The 7,111-nt window shown below is 42.0% G+C and overlaps 1 long non-coding RNA gene across 9 annotated transcripts in view; it reads right to left on the bottom strand.

The window, feature by feature from the left end:
* Positions 1-7,111, bottom strand: part of LOC111178576 (uncharacterized) — a 76,639-nt gene that overhangs the window by 13,354 nt on the left and 56,174 nt on the right. For 7 of the 9 annotated variants that reach the window (XR_016392603.1, XR_016392594.1, XR_016392602.1 and 4 more), the window contains 3 exons: positions 6,950-7,100; positions 2,290-2,504; positions 1,432-1,638 (listed from right to left, as the gene is read on the bottom strand). This is a non-coding gene — a long non-coding RNA (uncharacterized LOC111178576). The remainder of the gene's footprint in view (positions 1-1,431; positions 1,639-2,289; positions 2,505-6,949; positions 7,101-7,111) is intronic. The other 2 variants (XR_016392595.1, XR_016392601.1) reach the window with 1 other exon arrangement.

Here is a 7,111-nt window from a genome sequence, read left to right on the forward strand (position 1 = left end):
GTACCTGGATTTCTTTTCCTTTTCACTTTATCTTTCTATCGTGCCCTTCTAATCTATTTCCTCTAGCCTTAAAAGACCCTCAGTGTAAAGTCCAATGTGAGGGAGGTTTAGGTGACCAAATGAGTCATGCAAATTGTGTTCTGCTTTGTCTCCAAAGTAAAGAAATAATAACTACAGATGGCTTCTGGTTTCATCCTAGGAACACTATCATTTGAAAGGTCCCCAAGAAACTGTATTAGTTCAGGGCCACCTTAGTGACTTGAATTTCTTGGATGTGGGCCTTCACAGCCCTGAACCAAAGTCATTTCCACCCACGGGGTAGCCAGGGGAAAGCCCCAGGGCCTTCTCTGGTGTACGGGAGAGCCCAAGACAGAGCTAGCATAGGTTCAGCCCAGCCTCCAGGAGAGAAGAGCAGCCCAGATCAGGGGCATTCCTGTTAATTTTCCAGGGACTTTCTGCAAATGGATTTTGGATGGAAATATTTGTTTTTGTTATATATCAGATGATTTTCTCATATTTTAATGAGATCTAAGAAAGACCATTTTAATTCTGTCCAAGCAGGCCTTGGGGAGGAAAAAAAAAAAATCTAATTTATGAGTACTCTGAAGATGTTGGGAATCCACATTAAAGAAGGTTTTGTTTTGTTTTGTTTTTGCGGTACGCAGGCCTCTCGCATTGCGGAGCACAGGCTCCGGACGCGCAGGCTCAGCGGCCATGGCTCACGGGCCCAGCCGCTCCGCGGCATGTGGGATCCTCCCAGACCGGGGAACGAACCCGTGTCCCCTGCATCGGCAGGTGGACTCTCAACCACTGCGCCACCAGGGAAGCCCTGTATTTTAACTGATAACTGACTTGATATGTGAAAACCTATACAAATAGGAATAAAGGAATGACTAATTCAGAATTAGTTCTCTTAAATAGCAAGTTTCTAAAGCTGTGTGATTCTCTTTATAAGAATGTGTTTCACACTGCTTAAGACTATGTAAATTGTTACTGTGTAGATTTTTAAAATATATATTTTTATAGATCTAAAACTTTAACGGTCTATTGGGTTGCTTGTCATAAGTTGAATATTGTTTCATTACCTTAGTATTGACTATACTTAGGTTTCTATACTTTTATACTATATAGTATAGTATAAAGTATACTATATAGTATAAAAGTATATAGACTATACTTTCCTCCATAGTCACTCAGTTTCCTTCAAATCCTGTTTGTCACAATGTTTGCTTTATAGTCAGACACAAAATTAAGTGGGTCCAAATGGTACAATCACTTCTATATTATTTGCTGAAAACAGTTGAGTCGTCCCTCAATTCACTTTGGTTTTAATCCTGTCAAACTCCTCTAGGCTAAGAAAATGAAAGCTTATCTGGACTACATTTATGCTTAATATCAACATGGTTTATAAGTGATAGAAAAACTACTCACATATTCAGTCAGCCCTGGACCAGAAGGCTCTGTAGAACAGCCAGAGTGCATGCCATATGTCTGCACTGGAAGACCACAGAGTGCGCTTTAGGAAACAAGAGCTCAGCGTGGAATGAGTGTGGTTCAAAGCCAGCGTGGGTGAGTGGACCGCATGTGGGACATTCAAGTTATATTCCTATCCGGTGTCTCTGGAGAAAATACCACTCTCTGTTTAAAAAACAAACAAACAAACAAAACAGAGTTCTGAATATAATTGATCCATTGGTCCTCATAGTCAATGTCATCAGGTCTCAGATTATTTAAGTCATTTTGCTGCCACCAGTGTCACTTAGTCACTTGGAAAGTTTAGTCAAGACAATTTCCTAAAATTTTTTTTAAATGCTCACTTTAAGTATTTTCAACTTAGTCTAGATGGGTTGTAAAACCCATTTCTGTACAAGTAGTTTATTTAAATAAGGAATGTGCCCTAAGAAGCATTCCTGAGGTACAGAAATATTTTTTCCATTGAAATAATATTCTTTGTTTACGAATAGGCTTTCTTATTTCTAACTTATGAAACCTCAGATGGAACATCTGGACAGAACCATATAGAGGATGGTAGTTAAAACCGTCAGCATAGCATTTTACTATTCTGTTTTACTCATCCTCGAGTTTGAAAAGGTGGGGTGCAGGTCAAATCGGTAATGCTAGAAGGCTTCATGGACAGCGTATAACTTTACTCCATTGCTCCTTACCATACATCAACACCTTTATAAGGACAAACATGAAGGCCTGAGACTTTCCTGGCCCCATGTCTTTTTATCACTGTCATCCCCAAAGACAGAATCTGGGAAACAAGTTGGGATCTACTTCATGTACCTTCAAGTCTCGGCTTTTGTCCACTGCTCAGTGTGTGCATGGACTTCCTTTGGGTGCTGGCTTCTCTGTTGGACCGAGCTTCATGGGAAGGACCCCAGGGCTAGGTGATGAGAAGCAGCTGGTGTAAACTGACGGTGGGGGTGAAGACCTGAAAAGCTGCGTGAATGTTCTGGAACTTCCCGTATGTGATTCCAAGTAGACACATTTATGACTCCCTTAAATAAAAAAGGAGCAGAGATGAGGTGATACCTGTGAAGATGATGTTTATTATAAAATATTTGTATCATTATAGCTAAATAGGAAAGATAAATATATGTTTATATCTCTTATCAGAAGCTACCCTTAGCTATAATTAAGCATGCTGGATAGATTAAAAACTGAGCACTGGTGTATATTTGATCTATGTTTAAATTCATTAGTCAGAAAGTGGTGAACGAGAAATTAATTTTTCCACTTGGTTTATATTTCACAAGATAAGAGTGGACACTTCAGTCGGCTTGTGAGGCCAGTTGTGTTACTGGTTGCATTTTCAGCTGTCCCTCCTGTGTGTCTTTCTAGGTGCTAGCAGACTGGAAGACACTCCATGTACTGTACAGGAAAAGGAAATGTCACATGATTCTCTTTTTAAAGCAGGAAGTGAAGTGGCTTTTTCCTTTGAAAATTGTGACAGAACAGTGCTTATAAAACTATCCGTGGTGAATCTGTGGTGATGGACCTGTTCTTACAATTTCCAATTCTTTGCAGACTGGCACTTTTGTAAAATTAAATTAAAATGTTGCACTGAGATCAAATTGCTATAAAAGTTTCTAAACACTTGCTCTCAGTTTCTGTACATTCTTGCAGATGGGCAGAAAGAGTTTGCTATGTGGCACTGGTCTGTAGAGCACCCTTTAGTAGCAGTGAAACATGAGTTTCAGGCAAGGATCAATAGGTTCTGATGTTATTTATCTGGGAGTTTGGGATTTTGCCCAGAACGGGAGGGCAGTTCTTTTGTTTTGTTGTTTTGCTATTGGTCCAACTTTTGTGTAGAGTTGCCCAGTACGCGCCTTGCTCAGGGCACCTGACTGAGGAGGTGCGTGGGGGCTGGGATCTCTCCTCTGAGTCATACCCTCTGCTTGGTGGAGGTTCTTGGATCAGCCATCAGATAGTCCCAGTTACATTTGCTACTTTTTTGAGAAGGCTTCCCTAGGTTTCTACATTCTCTTAGCGGAAATCAGCAAGAACCTCCTTTTGATTTCAGTTCGTTATGGTTAACAAAAATCTTCATCACGTTTATTTCTTCATGGATTTTTAAGCTCCTGTGGGAAGGAGTGTGGGTCTTATATTGTGACTAGAACAGTGCTCATACTAATATCAAATGAATTCCGAATCGCAGGTTGGTAGTGAAAGCCACACTCAGCTGTTAACCTTCTTGAAGAAGCAAAGAATCTCATCGTGTGATGACTTTTTTCCTTCTTTTTTTATTGATCCAGGACTTGAAGAGACCAAGTTTTTAGATGTAGTCCTGGGGAGAGAAGCTTCCTGAAGTTAATGATACCCCGACATACTCATCCAGTCAGAGAGACCTATGGAATGGCCACAATAGACATAAGAGGTCAAACCAAGTATTGTTAACATTTTATCTTTAGTGAGGTTAAAATTAACCAAGGACACTGAGTTCACCGAGAAACAGGTTCTTAAACAAATATAGCTCATGAAAAAACATTGCTTATTGGGGTCACGGACTCCTAACAATGAACAGAACCTTAATATGTCTGGGGAACACACGTGCCATGCTGCACTGCTGGTGGAAGAGGCCTGACCCCAGCCTGGACTCTGCAGAGCCTCCTGGCAGGTCGCAGGTAGGGGACAGTGGTGTAGGGTGAGGCTGGTGTGGGAAACAGGGAAGCAAGGGCATAGCAGCCTGAGACCACCTCAGGTATTTATCAAAGTCAGAAGCAGGACACACCCCTTGGCGTGCATAACTGACATCAGGAAAAATGAAGGCCTGGAAACTTAACACCAACACAGAGGAAATAACTTTTGGTGGCAAATGGGACAGGAGAGAGTTCTTAAACAACAGGTGGCTCGTAATGGTCTCTTCTCCACCAGACACATCCATCACGCCTTGGTTCCTGAGGGTCTTCACGCATCTGAAAGGCACACTGTTTGACCCTCACAGGCCTCGTTGATAGTGGCCTGAAGAGGGGGCACGGGCTCAATGTCTGTAATAAGGAAGAGTTTTGAGCAAATCCATGAATTCCAATTCTGTGTGGGATTTTAGTGTGAATGACAAATGTTTATGAGCCTAAGTTGCTGTTTTATGATGAATATGAAATACTGCCTGAGCCTAAAACCAGTCTTGCCAGAAACGCAAGAAGTATGTGTCTAACATATTTTGGGTTCTGTTCAAGCAGTTAGGTTGTGAGGATAGAAAACCACTTAAGTCAGTTCCATAAGGAGAATCCCACAGGCCAACAGGGCAGGAAGTACAGCCAGTCCTCCTGGAAGGCACCTGGGACCTAGAGAGCCAAGAAGTAAAGCTTCCAGCAGCATCTCTCACAATCCACGGAGAGATGGTCTCATCGCTCAAGATTTCCCCACCTCACTCTGTACATGATCTCTCTCTCTTTCCTCTCTTTGTCTCTCTCCACCTCCATCTCCCACTCTTCATCCTCCGGGCACACAAGGATGCTCCTGCCACTGAAGGAAGCTGCGTCTTAGCTCACCAGTCCAAAATCCTGAGTAGAATCTGATTGGCTCAGCCGATCTACGGTCCTTGAACCACGTGCACAACTCTATCCAATCATCTGTGGCCAGGGCATGGGGCCCCGGGCGCCTGCAGCACAGATTCAAAGTTTCTGGGAAGCAGGTGTGTTCAGGGCGTGCCTCAAACCATATCAAATACACGTGGAGTTTTCACAGCTCAGGTGCACACATGAGTGACCTTCAGCAAAGGAAGAAGAATCAGCGTAGTTCAGAGCACCTCGTTGGTAATCATCCAATTAGCATCCTCAACGACAGAAATGTTAACGCGTTCATCAGAGAAGAACAAAGACAAATGCAGGTGACATCAAAGCTTTAGGGTAAGAGTCACACAAGGTTGCTCTCATAAGGCAGTTTTCTTAGCGGTCGGAGGGGAGATAGGAAGAAAAAAGAGTTACAGGTGTCCGGAGTAATTCCCTTCGTGTGCAGGTTTGTTGCTGTTGATCTGCTTAAATAGCCTAAAAGACACACATGTGCTGTTTTTCAAATGCAGACCGAAGTCCTGCGAGGTTTCCTGCAGCTTTTTGATGGAAAGGGGATTTACAGTTCTGTCCTCTAAACCTCAACTACGTGTGTTTTCAGCCCCATTTTTGGCCTGCGGTTGGCTAGCTCTGTAAAGTGCTCTGGGCTCCAGTACTTGAACTTCATGTTGCAAAGGGTAAATTTAGCATTGTCTGCTTCCTCCAAGTTCCATGACGACTTCCTTAATTTGTTGTTCTCTTTGTGCCCCGGGTAGTAAATTCTTACCGACAGTGGAGATTGGCTCCTGCACTCTTACGCCTAAGCACCCAGGTTGTCTGGAACCTACGCACAGAATTCCCGACAGCTCTGTCACAGGTTAGTTTAATGTTTACTGTAATGAGGTGTTGTTTTCCCTATGCCTCTTATTCCTTCTACAGGATATTATATTTGTTAAGATACAGCCTGGAGCCAGGGAACAGAGCAGAGAACCCAGACCCTTCGAAGGGTAAACCTGCTGGTTGTTTTCATCCGTCAGATTACATGTGTGGCTTTCTAGACACTAAGTAAATAAAAACAACGGGAAATCTTTGGAGAGCCTCACGGTGGATATCAGAAAAGATAGTTTGGTGTTGTAAATGAATATTCACTAAATCTATTTCTGGGCCAACTTGTGTTGGGGACATTAAAATTACCTACATTTCAAAGGTTAACAATGCAACTAAACTAAGCCAATGTAAGTGTAGGCTTAAACATACAGAGAAGAGGAACTATTTTCCACAAGCTAATGGTTAGCAAGACCTAATGGAATGAGTGTGTTGAACAATGCTGTAAAAATCACAATAAAAAAAGCAGTCAGACTTAAAGCTTCATTTTAATAACCTCAGACACCAAGTTGAATATCCATGTGGGAAGAAGCAAACACCTTTTAAAATAGATATGGTTGGTGCTAGACCTATACTTACCCCAGCTCAGGGAAAAAGAAGTAAATAGATATGGTGAAATGATTTCAAATGGTTCCAAGCCATCTCCCTTACTTTACTCCTAAACCATCCCCAGATAATGCGATTTTCAAAGTCAGTTATTGTGTTGAACAAAGGACAGTGATGAAAAATAGTAACCAAAGTCATTTTCAAATGAGTGAAACAAGATATGCTTCTTCAAATGTGAAGAAATCTCTCAACATAAAACCATTTAACAACTTTTATGAAGTTTAGGAATTAAGCAAAGACGTGGTAAAGGACAACTGCTTCAGAATTGTAGCAATGCCTCAAAGTTCCTATTTGTAGGCTGATGGTCCTAAGGAGATGCATTAGGACCTTGTAGATTAATGCAATCTTCAGTGCCATTTAATCCTAACAGGGACCCGAAAGTTTAGCATTATCTATGTAGCAGGCCAAAAAGCTGCCAAGTCCTTGTATACAGAGAGAATCAAGTATCACACTGAATTACTGACCTGGTAATTAATGACCCACTATTCGCCAGCCACTTTTCTTCACAGGAGCATTCTAACTGTTTCTCAGCATCCAGCCATATGTTTGGTCCCTCTATGCAACTGCAGGCAACCTCAGTTCCATGTTCCCTCACAGCAACTCTTTGGTCTCAAGCTGTACCATGT

The sequence above is a fragment of the Delphinapterus leucas genome, chromosome 3 (assembly GCF_059928025.1).
Source record: "Delphinapterus leucas isolate spDelLeu-1000000601 "Yukka" chromosome 3, BTC_Dleu_Yukka2, whole genome shotgun sequence".
NCBI classification, from domain to species: Eukaryota; Metazoa; Chordata; class Mammalia; order Artiodactyla; family Monodontidae; genus Delphinapterus; species Delphinapterus leucas.